General features: G+C 35.4%; 2 long non-coding RNA genes across 2 annotated transcripts; both read left to right on the forward strand.

Moving 5' to 3' along the window:
- Positions 1-7,000: 7,000 nt before the first annotated feature.
- On the forward strand, positions 7,001-8,215 carry LOC140007540 (uncharacterized). The gene is made up of 2 exons (XR_011814850.1): positions 7,001-7,744; positions 7,933-8,215. It is a non-coding gene; the product is annotated as an uncharacterized lncRNA (long non-coding RNA).
- Positions 8,216-13,503: 5,288 nt separating this feature from the next.
- Positions 13,504-15,221, forward strand: LOC113688951 (uncharacterized). Its single transcript, XR_011814851.1, has 3 exons — positions 13,504-13,644; positions 13,955-14,400; positions 14,496-15,221. It is a non-coding gene; the product is annotated as an uncharacterized lncRNA (long non-coding RNA).
- Positions 15,222-15,521: the final 300 nt, after the last annotated feature.

Raw genomic sequence — 15,521 nt, forward strand, 5'->3', positions numbered from 1 at the left:
TTTCACGTTCTATTTGCATTACTTTTACCATACTAGCATGTTCTTTGGCTTATGTGAATCATTTTCGGGACTAAACTGGTGGGCTCAAATCTGTTGTATAATGAACCAAAGGATCAGAATCCAGAACTGGTGGTAGCAAATAAAGAAAGCCAATGCCAATGTGTAAAGGAGCTTTTGAGCTACATTCATGAATTTTTGGCCAGTGAATATGGTTGATAGCTGGAGATTCTGAGGTTGTACAAAGAAGAGGTGAAATCAACTGATTTACGAGTACGCACCGGGGACAATAAGTCCATTGGAGCGAAACTGGGAACCCCACATGGGTTGGTGCTTAGCTTAGTTTTCAAAGCTGAGTACAATTATCATCAATCTGATTAACTAGAGTACACCATAAAATGTTAACAATCTCCAAGAACGAAGGGACCACTGTCCCAATAAAAACAAGAAGAGTGAGAAGTTCCCCAGGCAACGGGGCACATCTCAGAAGACAAAAATACACGTGAAAAATCTGCAAATATGTACGTATCATACGAGACTATAATTACGAACCTCCCATTTTGCTCCTGGATTTCCTGTTTCCGTGGTGCCACCATCTCGGGAGTCGGGACTCTTTTGTTGGGTGGCCTTGTTATGTAGGAGCCTAAACTGTTAGAATACAGAAGCTAATTAGGGAACAGGTGCATCAACTATTAACTGCACAAACAAGTAGTACTGTGTTGGGCAGCAAACCAGCCGAGCTGCTCGTTAGTCAAAATTCGACTTGAAATCGATTAATATCGAGCTCGAGTTGAGTTCAAACTGGCCAAATGAAATTCGAACTCGAGTTCAAGTTTAAAATATTAAATTCATTAGCTCGCGAGCTCGAGTATGTATATATATATATATATATATATTTATTTATTTTAATAATAAAACTACAAATATATTCCTAATTTTTAATTATTTATTAAGAAAAAAAATTATTTTATTTATTTTAAAAAAAATAAAATAATTATTTTTTTTCGAGCTCGAGCTCGAGTTTTAGATTGATAGCTTTTTGAGCTCGAGTTCAAGTTTGAATTTGATAAAATTAAATTAAAGCTCGATTCGATTAGATCAAAATTCGATTCAATTCGGCTCGTTTGTAACCGTAGTACTATATAAGTCCATTCAAGAGCTCTCCTTTGAAAAGAATCATCAAACTTTTACTTGTGACCCAGGGAAAAACTTCGATGGGGAAAATATTATTAATTGACCAGAGCCCATTTGTTCTTACTTCTTTGGCTAGTACCCCATTTGAGTTTTCTTCAACTTCTAAACAGTTGCCTTTTTTCACCATTGCATTGTGTTCTCCTATCCCAGTATTAGATTGCTTCAATCATACTAAGTCGCAAGAGAATTGAACGCGTTGTAAAACCCAGGAAACAGGATCAAAGTCTATGCGTAAAAGCCAAACCATACATTTTGCTTCCCTTATTCCAGAATTCTGACGGTTTGATAATATCGAGACATGATACTAATGACTAAGAATTCATTTATGAGTCAAAATGTTTCCTTGCGGTTTCCCAACACCCAACCACTTTTCACGAAGTACATCAACAATTAAAGAATTACTACTCGGTTTTGACTCGGATGTAGAAAACCGTGAGTCCCAAAAAAAAAAAAAAAAAAAAAAAAAAGGTCTGTGGTTGCCCCTGCGTTTCAATTACATGACTCGCATTCAATTCGAAAGACAACAAACACATCATGGAGTTGGTTTTAGACAAAAAAATTGTGAAGATAGATTTCGACACTAGCACTTTTAATACCGGGGTTAATGATTTTTACTAAGTCAACTAATCCGTTTGGATTGCTATTCTTTTTCTAAAATTTTTATTAAACAGAATATGCTGTAACGATTTAATGAATGTAAAATTAAAAAATGATTATGTAATTTCATGAAAAATATAAAATTTTTCCTTAAAAAATTGTAATACAAACGAGGTTGAGAAGACTGTGGATTTGTTTGGACAGTGAATTCTTTATTTATATTATCAACACATTTTCTATCTACATTTTTATTCCACATGCTTCATATTAAAAAGTGTTACAGCATTTTTTTTTAATTTCAACGAGCCAACCACGGTCTTTTGTTCAGAATGCTGGCCCGTCCAATGTGTGAAAATGGGTTTCGACTCATAGGACCCTCAATTTGGGCTAGTATTTACTAATACGTATTTTGATTCTTATCAAAATGTTTTTCCTTAAATTTGATGCCATTAATAACAAAAACCAATATTTTTTTCATCCCCTTGATTTAAGAAGGGTCCGTGAGGAAAAGGAAATTACGAAGTAGTTTTTTTTTAAAATTTTAATTTTCCTCATCCACAAATGACGCTAGATTTAAAACGTTTAATGATCGATTAAAAAACAGAAACGAACAAAAAAGTATTTTAGTAGGCTTTTCTATTAAAACATTGCGGTTGGCTAACACATGCAATTGGTTAAGTCATAAGTGAGACATTGGAGATAGTAGATTATTTGGGATAATTTTGTGAAAAAAAAATACTGTAACACTTTTTTGATAAAATAAAAAGAAAATGTGAGACAGCTTGTTTACAAGAAAAAGTGTGAGAAAATGAAAGAAAGTTAGTTATTTTTTCTTTTGTGTATGTTAGTTATTTTTTGTGTCGGATAAAATTTGTAAAATTGTGAAGGAAAATGGTTGGATAGACATAAAATTTTATTAATTGTTACTAACCACTGCTAATTTCTTATTTTCTCTCAAAAGTTGTCCTCTTCTTCAAGTTCTTTTACCTTACTTTCTCACACTGCAGTTTCTCACGTAACTTTCTCATATATGCCGAGATTGCTGAATTTTCCAATGGTTGTTGGCGTAGTCGGTTAAGATGATAGATGGACTACGGGTCACACATCAACAGGATTCATTATTCTGTGCTCCCGTGCTATCTATAATTGCATTTATAGTTGGTTCTGTATTGATCCTGTTTGCGGTTGGATGTTGCAATGGTGATCAAGAACATGATCAAGACATGCATCAAAGAAGAAGAAGATTAGCAAGGCTTGTACTGAGCCTCCTCCCAATTATAACACTTATGACGACTATTATGGTTCTGAGAAGAAGAGTTCGTCCACTGATGGAAGTTCTAGCTCTAGCAACACCATGAATTACCTGGCTTATTTTGCTGCTAATAATGCTCTTTCTGCTGTTGGTGGTGGTGGTGGTGGTGGTGATGGTGACAGGGGCCATCATCATCACCATCACGGGCGCCGCCACCACCATCATCATGGCCATCACCACCACCGCCATCATGTTAGATAAATGCATTTACTTGGCCTTTGATACAAGGGACAGGGTTTTGGAGGCGTTTCCATAGTGAAATTTATGCGAGAGCTTTTGTGGAATGTAAATTCTAACCCCCTGAAAACAGTTGTCTTTGACATTGTTTTTTTTTTTTTTAATTGTAATTATGACTTGGGCTTACCATTTGTCAAGGAAAACTTATCCTGATGACGTTTTGTAAGTATACTCCCGATTTTTTATTAATGGTAGCTTGAAAAAGAATTGTAAAGGAAATGCAGAGCCATTAATTATAATTCAGAGTGCCAATGTAACGCGTCACAATGAGCAAATTTCTCTAATAGTCCTTCAACTTTTTTATTAATCCACGTTTGGTTCTCCATCTCAAAAATGGGATGGAATGGTTATTCAATAAAAAAATTTTGGGTCAAATTGATCCTTATATTGCGGAGCGTCCAAGTAATCAAAGTGACAATGAGATTTGAATTTTCTTGGCTATTCCGCCACATAGGGACCAATTTGGGCCAAAAAAATTTGTTGGAGAACCATTATTATGTTTAATTTTTAAGATGGAGGACCAAATATGGATTAGTAAAAAAAATTGAAACACAATTTGGGGGATTTGCTCCATTCTAATTATGTGGTTAAAAAAGTTAGAAAAGTCTTTGCAAGAACAAAATATGTTTAAAAATGTCTTCGGTCTATTGAAGTAGCTCTCAACTAATTGGTTACGTGCTTTAAACAACACAAGATTTTTCTCTGTTCCCTATTTCACTCAACTGCCAAACGCAGTCCCCCCCCCCCCCCCCCCTCTCTTTTCTCGAAAAAAATGGGAGCCACCGGCAAGATAGGAATGGTAATGATGAAATAAAACTGTGAGCAAATTCTAGGGTTGCAGAAAATGCAACGGATCTTCTGTCCCACACCTTATACCATTCTCTGTGCCACTTTTTATTATATTGCTATTTTTTCTTCACAAATATCATGTTTTAATTCTTTTTTATTTGCTTAAAATCCAATAACTATTAATTGAGTAAAAAATAAATACAACAGCTTCAAAAAACAAATATATAATAGAAAATTAAAAAATATAGAGTGGCATACACTATCTTGTGTAATTAACTTATAATTCATGAGACGAATAAGTCATGATCCATTCTCGCTTCTTTATATCTTGTCTTAATCACTGACCTAATCAAGAAGTTGCTTGATCCATTCTCATTTTCTTCTTTCTCTCCTCAATTGGTTAAGTAACCAAAGAGATGCTTTGAGAGGCAAATGACAAATTAGTCTTGAGAGGCAAACTGATTAATCGCCTTTTATTATTCAATTTTTTAGTTTCCTTGCATCTCAAGACTTAGAACAAGTCCAAAATTTTTTTTAATCCGGAGAGAGCAAAAATGCCAGTACTACATAGAATTCTATAGTCAACTAAGGCTGCGTACAAATATTAGAATGCAATAATTCATCATTATTCTGATCAAAGGCCTCTAGGATTTAGCTGGTAGTGTGAAATACAACAATTTTTCAGAAAATTGCCCTTTGCATTTACAGTAATGTAATCTATACAAATGCAAAAATCTATCGAAACATTTCTGGGGGATTCCCCATTCAAGAACTAGTTCATTTGTTTGACTTGGGAGTCATTTTAATTGGACTTGATGGAAAGGAACGGTTTTGGACGCGTATCAAGTTTGGAATTTATCTTTGTGGTATGTAAATTCTAATTCTAAGAAAACGAAATTATCGATCTTTGACTAGGGTTTAATTATAATTACGACTTTGATTTAACATTTTCCAAAGAATAATTACTGTAATACTAGTTCGGATTGATCTTTCTTATAACCTAAAATCTTTAAAATTATTAGTACTGAATACATGACACATAATCGTTATTCAAATTTTAATTCTCTTGTTGTACATGTTGTGTGAATCTAGACTCAGCGACGTGAAAATATACACACTAATGCTATTGCAAACATTAATCCAAATGGTTTAAACTTTTTATACATTAATAGTTGATAAGGTAATATAACAATTAATATTTTTAGAATTACAAGTCATAGTTCAAATTCGCTATCCTGCCTTTCCGCTTCTCGCAACTCATCTTTTTCTTGCTTAAAAGAAAATCAACTAATGTTACTGGCCCTTCATTTTGTTAATGGCGCTCCAATGGGCTATTGTAAAATTGAAAAGTAGATGAAGCACTTTTTTTTTAATTATTTTTGTTCATCAATAATGATCACGTTATATAATTAAAAATGTTAGAAAACTATATGCAGCAATCCTTATAAATTATTATATTATGCTTCTATACGGAAAGTCATACTTCATATTTCTTCTGAATGTAAATGTAGTAAGAGAAAATTTATTTAATTTATACACTTTTGTGTGTATGATCATGGGTAGGTTTCAAAAATAAAAGCAAAAAAGCATTTGTGTTTTTGGTTGCATATTTGTTTCAATATTTTCTATTTCAAGATTTCTTTAAAACTACACTCTTTTGTCTTTTTTTTTCCCCAACATTTTGCTCAAATGACAAATGCAGTTCCTCCTCCTGGAAACAATATCGGGAGCTAGCAAGGCAGGGATTAAAGTAGAACAAACTAATTAAAATAGAACAAGTCCTGCATTTTTTTGGACCCACCCCCCCTCCCCCGACAAACACCCAAACCCCAAAAAAAGGGATAATTTCATAAACCTCTCCTAAGATTTCTGACAATTTCACTAATCTCCCCTAAGATTAAGGTTTTGATAATAAAATCAGTTCAATTAGAAAAAGTAACATTAAAAAGTATTTTAAGGAGAGAGTTGAAACATTATTTCATAAATACCCCTTATGCATGTATATAAGTTGTATTAATAAAAGAATAAAAATAATTAAAAACTAAAAACAATTAATACATATATTTCATCATTCAAAAAGTTCACATTTAATAAATTAAACATTATAAATAAGAAACAAAACTACACTAATGATTACAATATTTAACAAAGCAGACTAGTTATCTCTTTTGATATGATGTTTGCTATGATTCTTGTGATTTTGAACAGAATTTTTTTTTAAAAAAAATTTATTTTTCTTTCCCCTCCATTCTCCTTTACTAATATCTAACGATTAAGTAATTAGAGCACTAATTAACTATTAGTATAACGAAAATAACTGTTAAAAATTTCTTTAATGATGAACAATGACTTATGTTTACAAAATAACATTAATTGATATACCTAATGGAAAAAGGAGGGAAAATGAAAATTTTTCTATTCAAAATCACAAGAATCATATCAAACATCATACTGAAAAGAGATAACTAGTCTGGTTTGCTGAATCTTGTGATCATTAGTATAGTTTTATTGCTTATTTATGTTGCTTAATTTATTAAATATGAACTTTTTGAGTGGTTAAATGTGTGTATTAATTGTTTCTAACTTTTAATTATTTTTATTCTTTTATTAATATAACTTATGTACATACACAAGGGGTATTTATGAAATCATAGTTTCATCTCTCTATTTAAAGTACTTTTTTAATATTATTTTTTCTAATTGGACTAGTTTTGTCATTAAAACCTTAGTCTCAAGGAAGATATGTATAATTTTATAAATTTTAGGAGAGGTTAGTGAAATTGTCAGAAACCTCAAGGGAGGTTGCGAAATTATCCCAAAAATAAAAAGTTGACTGAGTTCGCCAGACGTAGAACAAGCAATACAATTTATCACTCTCCCTCTCTCTCTCTCTCTCTCTCTCTCTCTCTCTCTCTCTCTTAAATTCGGACAACGAAAAATACTAGTAGTATTTGACTGACTCAATCTTGATGGCCACCAACCATTAAACTTGAACCATCGATGATCCGTCAATCCATCTTGTCGGCAGTAGCGTTAAATATAATTCTCATGATGTGTGGCCTCTGGCTAGTAGTGTGGAATACATATTCAGAAAAGAAATATACATATATCATATATGGGAAGGATGCTAAATTTTTCGATGGTTGGTGTGGTCGGTCCAGATGATGGATGGAACATTGAATTCATTTTTTTGTTAGTGTTCGGATTCATGTTTGTATGTGTAATCGGTTCTTTAGTGATCCTATGTTGGAATAGATGGTGCGGTCGTAAGGAACTTGATCAAGATCATCAAGAGGAAAATCCCTGTTATAATACTTTTGGCAATTATGGTTCTGGGAAGAAGAAGAGCAGGTCCACTGGAACTACCAGCTCTAGCAGCGGAATAAATTATCTCGCTTATTTTGCTGCTGTTGCTTCTCTTGCTGGCGGTGGTTATGGGGGCGGCAACGGCCACCACGACCATCACCACCATCACGGCCACCATCATCACAATCCCGGGCAACACCACGGCCACCATCACCACCATCAGGGCCACCACCATCACAATCCTGCCGGGCATCACCACCATCATCACAATCCCGGGCATCACCAAGGCCACCATCATCATGGCGTTTGATGGTAAGCTATGCAACATATATAAGATGCATTTGGTAAAAAACCAATCTAAGTAATGAAATTTTTGGACGTATTTCAATTTCAGAATATATCTTAAGAGTTATCGTGGCATGTAACTTGTAATCCAGGGAAAGTTCTGTTTAAATTTACGATTGTTTTTTTTTTTTTTTTTTTTTGTTTCTCTTTGGAAGAGCCAATTCTTTTATAGATTCTCTGAAGTTCAGAAACTCCGATAGTGAGCAAAAACCACAACAACAAAGAATGTGCCGAGGTTTTGGCGTACATACATCATGTAGACTTTGAGGAAAATACTCAAGAAAAAATTGCATTCATACATGACTAGGAGTCCAGGACCAAAGCTCTGGAATTTTTCTGAATATTATGTTTCCGACATCTGTACTATGGTTCGGTGGTTAATAATAAGCCACCTTAGAAGACTCGGATTACTAGTCAAAATGGGCATTATTAGATGAATTCACGACCTTTATAATTTTAGTCGAAACCGGAAAATCGTTGATTGTTACTACACATGGTAAATTATGGTTGGATGCTGGGAGCTAGAAGGAAACATGACTTTTTTTCTTTTTTAAAGAGAATTGATTATGATTTTTACTTACCCTCAATGACTCAAACTCATAATCTCTCGATTATAGGTGAAACGTAAGCAAAACATTTGAGGCATGACCTATCCCTTATCAAGTAAAAAATTAACGGCACAACTAATCGTTTATTAGGTGAAAAATTAAACTTTTTGGAATGAGAAATGATCTAAAAGATCATACCATTTGAAAGGTGATTGTGTATCATATTCAAAAAGTCGAACATTTTTTTCTTGAAATATTTTTTAATCAAATTTTCAATCCAATTCAATGGAACTGCACAGGTGAGATTCTCCATAAAAGTTCTAGACCAAACTTGAAAAAATGATATATGGTTTGGCTAATGAGTACCCATTGGGCAGCTGATAAAAGAAGAATATATTGCATGTTAATTCCCAAAAGTGTCACAATTCAGGAGGTATAATGGGGGAGGATTGGGTTGGATGTTTACCGAGTGGGGAGGTGGATTGTAAGTAGAAAGTTTTGGACTGAAACACTTCTATTTATTAAAAAAAATTCAGGAGGCATAATAAATACGAGTGTATGTTTATATGCTAATTTAGGAGTGATTTAGGTATCTTAACGATTAGGGCCACCCGTTAGAAAATTTTAATTATAAAGGTGGTTGTAATTTGTCCCTCAAATTTGGTTGTAGGAGATCAATGCATGGTTTGCTTACCAAAGGGAACACACCGTATCATCAGATAAGATCCTTGAATTACATATATATATATACGGCCGACTCAGCTTCTGAGACCCTAAAAACTTGCTTGATATATTATTTCTCTGATGATTAGCTTTTGCTTACCAAAATCCTATCCTTCCCAGCTTCTAAGGTCTAATCATGTTTCAGGTGTAGTAATCGAACTCTTTCCTTTGACACCTTTGGATTATTAGATAATTTACCTCACACAAGCAATGGGGCCAAAAAGAAAACTAATAATCTTGGGCCATCCATCATTTGACCTTTTCTGCATCAGAATTCTCAAGTTTAGGGTTGAAATCGAGAAATGAAGCGGATCATATAATTCTCCGAAACTATTGACTGGTATTATGTATAAACTGAATTACTGGTGGGTGCATTCAACCCAAAAAAAAAAAAAAAAAAAAAACTTTTGGCCACGAGCTAGTACATAGACAAGAACCCAATTTAGTGATCTAATACGAAATTTTGACCAGGCAACAGCACACGAGTTTGGCGGCCAAATATCTTATCCTTCTAGCTCTTGTCTTGAACGACAAAGCACGTTCAAAGCAATCAGGACCAGGAAATTAATCATATGTATGCAAAGAGAATTATAAATGAGTCATGGAAGCATTACAAAATCAGCCCGACAAGGACTCTATTTCAAACCCAAAACAATGTCAAAATATAATAACAACAATATCATCCAAATCAATCAACCCATAGCAATTACATAAATCGATGCCTATAGACACCCGTATAGGCCATCCAGTTTTAAGTCCGAAAAACTTTCTTCAACATTAATGAAGATGGTTAGGTTCTTGAAGGCTTGGTTGAATGGTTGTGGTAGCTTTTCAAATTGCGTAGCTCTAAGCACAGGCGGCTATGGAGGGCTGCTTGTGCTCTGCATGCTTGTGATAACGTCTCTTGTAGCGGTCACCGTGATTATATTTGGATGTGGCGACCATCAAGATAAAAAATCAGCCAAGAAGAAACAAACTAGAACCTCTAGCACCAGTACAAGCAGATCTTGTGGTTATGGCGCAGGTGTTCGTGCTGGTCAAGCTAAAGAATCAGCGAAGAAGGTGCAGTGTAGAACTAATAGCACTAGCAGCTCTGATGATTATTTCCTTTATTATGGTGCTGATGCTGCTTTAAGTACTAGTGCATGTGATGGGCATGGAGGTGGTGGCTGTGGCGGTGGCAGCCATGATGGCCATGGAGGCGGTTGTGGTGGTCATGGCGGTGGTTGTGGTGGTGACGGGCGCGATGGTGGCGGCTGTGGTGGGGGTGGCTGTGGGGTGAATTCTTAGTTTATGATGAAAAAAAAAAGGCATTCTACAATTGGGGCGATTTTTGGAGGTTTTTCTACAAATGGGGTGTTCGCATTCCGGGAATACGAGCTCACCGAGCGCCAAACCCATTTCGAAAAAAAAAAAAAAAAAACAGAAAATTGAGTCACAGAACGCATTATCGAAACATAGCTATTGAACAGCAAAACAAAGAAAACAGAGCTGTCGAATAGCAAAACAAAGAAAACAGAGCTGGGTTCTGCACATCGAAGCATCCAAAGACCGGAGCTGGCCACCATTTGTCCTATTTTGTGGTGCCCAAACGCCGGACGGCAGAAATAGGAGGAACGGCGCCACCATCTCTGTTGTTCTGCTCCGCCGGAAGCCACGCCTCCTTCTCTTTGTGGCTCGCTGAAGCAACCACTCCAGATTGCAGCCGGTTTTCAGAGCTTCTTCAACCACCAGATTGCAGACCCATTTGCGCCTTTGACCACCCACTGCCGCCCCATTGCCGACCCAAAATTTGCCAGCATTGTCGTCCCATTGCGACTCTCAAACAGCATAAAGGTGAGCCTTTTCCATTTGCAATGCCTCACTTATAGCATTTTAAGTTTAATTAATACTTGAATACTTGAATCCAACGACAAGTTCAGATTTGTTGTGAAATTTGGATTTAAAGTTGATGTGGGTTGTGCTTATTTTTGCAATTTTTGTGGTGGATTTGAGAATATACGTTACATTTTTCGAATTCTTGCAATTTTTCTGTTTCCAATTTGTTTCAGTTTATTTGCACTTTCTGCAATTAGTGTAGAAAAAGCATGATCCGAGCTCGGATCCGACTCAACACAGAAGGATCCGACCTCAGATCCTTTGAGGATCAAAGGCGAAATTGGGTGATACGACCTCGGATCCATAGTTGTTCACTCAGATCCGAGGGCTCGTCTGATCATCTGTTGAGACGGATCCGAACCCTGTTGGATCCGAGGGATTCCAGAAGTATCCGAGCTCGGATCTGATCTGTTCGCGGACATAGCAGATCCTATGCTTTGTTTCTTTTCACTGACCTCGCATCTCAGTGACCTCGCATTTAAGAGATGCGAGATAACTGACCACGCATTTCATAAATGCGAGGTCTGGTTTTCTTTTTGTTTTTTTTTTGGATTTCGTTGTTCGAAAATTCGAGGAGACTTCGCATTCAGCAAATGCGAACTCATGGAGCTCGCATTTGCTGAATGCGAAGACCCTTTGGACGGAATCCCATGCTCAAAATGCCCCATTTGTAGAATTTTTTTAAAATTCATCATAATTTTAGAAATATCTCTTTCATCATAGTTTTTTTAAAAATGTCTATTTTTTGTGTTGAAGAAGATAAAACAAAAAAAAAAAGAAAAAAGGGGCAAGTTCCATTTAAAATAGAAAATGAGTTTTAATTAAGGGAATTAAACATGAGATGCAAATGAGAAACGAATTTCTCTAGGGCAGCTATGGGTAAATCGTACATTAGAGTTGTGTTCCTAGAGAAGATTTTAGAAAAATAAGGGCCTTGAACTAAAATGGAAAAATAAATTTTGCTAAAATTACAATATATGTTAGCGTGACCCAAGATGCCGAGCATTGAAGTTGTCTTGGACGCATTTCCGTTGTTTTAACAGTCTTAGCATGCCATTTAATTATTTTTTATATACATTTAGACACTATTGTCGTATTTTAACAAGTGTATATAAATATATTTGACAAATACTTATTTTTCACTAATGTAGTTATCAAAGCCATTTACAATAATTAATACTTTAATACGCCCTGTATAATTTGAAATGATAATAATTACAATAATTAGTACTTTAATATGTCTTGTGTAATATAAAATGATAATAATTAATCATCTATGACTAGTTTAATGTACAAAATAATTCTCTAAAATGCTAAGCACATAGTAGACAAAGTCTCTAATACTCAATGTGGGGGCAAGGGTTATGTACCAAATTTGGGTGGCAAATGCCCACTTTTCAGTTTTTGTTTTTAAAATCTATTTCGCAGCTATTATTTTTGGTCGAAACACTATCTACATTGGACATTTTATGTTTTGCAATTGGAGTTTAGAAATTTTATTGACATTATGTAGTTTATAGATTGGAGCTTTTGAATTTCATGGATATTTGGATTGTTTGACAAGGAGTTTTAGCCCATTTATAGGGGAGACTCTGTCGAATTTTTTGTAGAGTTTTCTTTGTGAGGGCAACTGACTATTACAAATACATGACGCAACTTCTGTTTTTTTAAATGATTTTTTGTTGTAAATTATTTCTTCATATAGGTACATACAAGGTTGGTGACACAAACTTGGGAGGTTTAGAGGCTGGCGTTGGTACCTCTAAGATCCTGACCACAGAAGTTGGCTAGATTCGAATTTGATACAAGTCATTCGATAATATATTTTATATTACAACTTTTGAATTTTTTACGTCGAATTGAAATAGTATGTTTTGTTAAACTTCTGGATGTAGAAGAGGGCGTTAGAACACGTTAACGGATTTATTTTAAGTGGAATCGATGAATTTAAAGTTAAATCTAATCTTGTAGTATGTATTTACAATATATGCATGTCAAGGTTAGGGAAATAACAGATAATGCTGTCAAGTGACCTTTGGATATAGCCAAAAAAATCTTATTGTGTTGTTGATAAAAATAGCATACGTATATGAACATAGATCTTGTATAGCTATATGGATGTGGAGCAAAAAAATTGATTAAATATTCTTCCAAATCGCATGTCAATCAACTCTCTTTTGCAATTCGTAGGCGGCTCATAGTTGCTAGGGTTCTAAATTATAGGGGACATATATATTATACAGTGTGGTGTTGACCGATTACAACTTAATATAGACCATGTTTGTATCATTGGTACAGTGAGTTTTAGCCTACTTATAGGGGAGACCCTGTCAATTTTTTTTTTAAATATCTTTGTCAGTTTTTGAATATTTATAACAATTTCCGTAGGGGAGACTTTGCCGATATTTTTAAAAAGTTTTTGTAATCTTCGTTAACTAACTATTACTAATTGGGATACAAATAACTTATATACCAACCATGTGTCCGAACCGAATCACGCCGTTGGAGCATTACCCTGGTCCATATGGAGCTAGGTGCGCGTTTTACCCTTATTTCGGTTGTTTTAATGACATTTATTAACGAAACAACTTTAATTTGTTCTAAACAGGTTCCTACTTTATTAAATGTAGGTGGAATAATGACTTGGACGTACACAGAGTTGTTAGGCATGTTGTGCCCGTATTTCGAGATCAGTTGACAGGCCTGCGTCCTGAAGAGGTATTGTACATATGTCCAGACAATAGAAATATTTGAAAATCGTGCCAGTAGTCTTGTCATAATATTTCTTGTCAACTGAAAGCATAAGTTTGCCAAATTGCACTTTCTGAATGGAAATTGAGATTGTTGGCAGGGAGTTAACCTCCAGTTATAGGGGAGACTCTGCCGATATTTTTTTATCAATTCAAAAATTTTTTAATTGACCGGAGACTAGCACTTTTTTAATGAAATTGTCCAATTTGAATATTGGATAGTTTTATTATTTCTTAATAGAAAAAATGAAACAACTTTGATTTTATATTGTTTTCAGTTCATATGGCAGCCATATTCGGAAGACGTTCTCGCTTCTCTTCCTGCGTATTGTACTGCAGGTCGGGACATTTGGAGGTCCGTAACGTATCTTATTTGCTGGGATGTAGTTGAGCCGCACCTCCCTCATCGGATTATGCGACAGTTTGGGTTTCATCAATTCCTGCCTGATATGAGGTTGACAGATAATCAGCAGCTCTACATTCTCTAGATCGTCATGGTAGGGCGAATCAAGACTGGAGCACCACGCATAGACAATATATTGATATTTGGACTGATCGACCGGTGCATGTACAAGATGGCACTGTAATTGAAGATACTACATATCCATCGAATGAGTATGTTCAGTGGTATCGGGAGCGGACGGTGATTTATATTTCAAATCCGAGTCGATTTTCCGCTTTCCCAGTGGGCTTTCAGGGTGATAGCGCTAGGCCACAATATCTTGTAAGTTTATTTCCAACCCACTTTTAATAATCACTTTGAGTTTGCTCACTTTTTAAACTATTTTTTATCACAGTATCTCCTTCTTATTCTTGTAGTTGTTTCTCTAGAGCGATGCCATGTTTCGCATGTATTTCATGGCACGGGACTCTCTTGCAGTTAGTGATGAACAACACAGCAGATATTTTCAAGAGTTAAGGGACTTTGCATCCACATCTTTGCATCATGTAGGAGAGTCACGCCAACTTGCATTTCGCCCTCCATATGTACCACAGGAGATTCCACTATATGCTGATCCATGTCGTGTTCATCAAGCTCCCAAAAATACCCACGGAAGTCGGCATGGCGGTGGACGACGTCATAGACTCCGATCACCAGAACCCGCCATACAAACTGGATTCCATGGAGGCTCGATGGCTACCGAGGACCAAGCTGACGCATCTACTTTTGTCATACCTCAGACCGAAGTCATGCATGAGAAAGGTGCATCGATTGGGCATTCTAGATCCCCTGTGACTTTTCCAGAGTTTACGACCGATAGGGACTCACATCAGCATACTTCTGAGCAATGTGAAGGAGGTGAAGGCACAAGCACTCAAATTCAAGATGCTATACTGTTGACACATATTACTCAAGTCCATACAGTAGTGCCAAACCAACCACATCGAAGTCGAAGAATACCCAAACCAACAACATGTGGTACTAATGGAAAACTTGGGCAACATTGATGGCACGCTACTTATATCGTTATTGTATAAATAACCTAACTTATGGATTGCATACTTTGTTGGTGACATTTTGTATATATTCTAAAATTTCACGAATATGAGTGGAACAATGCCATCACGCGTATCTTATTTCTCACTTTATATGAGTACTCTTTTAAACAAAACCAAAAAAAATGGCTACATATGTAAACCAAAAAAGGTAAACTATACTAACCTCTCCTCTAGTTCATACACGGTAAGTTAGTTACATGTCGGAACATAACATTTTAAAAAATTAAACATACTATTTATAATATATTTATAAATTGTTATTTTTTACCTTTTGTTATTCATAGTTTCCCCATTAAATATAGGGTACAAACTTTAACATTCTCACATTGGCAAGTTAAAAATAAG

The sequence above is a fragment of the Coffea arabica genome, chromosome 5c, assembly GCF_036785885.1.
Source record: "Coffea arabica cultivar ET-39 chromosome 5c, Coffea Arabica ET-39 HiFi, whole genome shotgun sequence".
In the NCBI taxonomy this organism is placed as follows: domain Eukaryota; kingdom Viridiplantae; phylum Streptophyta; class Magnoliopsida; order Gentianales; family Rubiaceae; genus Coffea; species Coffea arabica.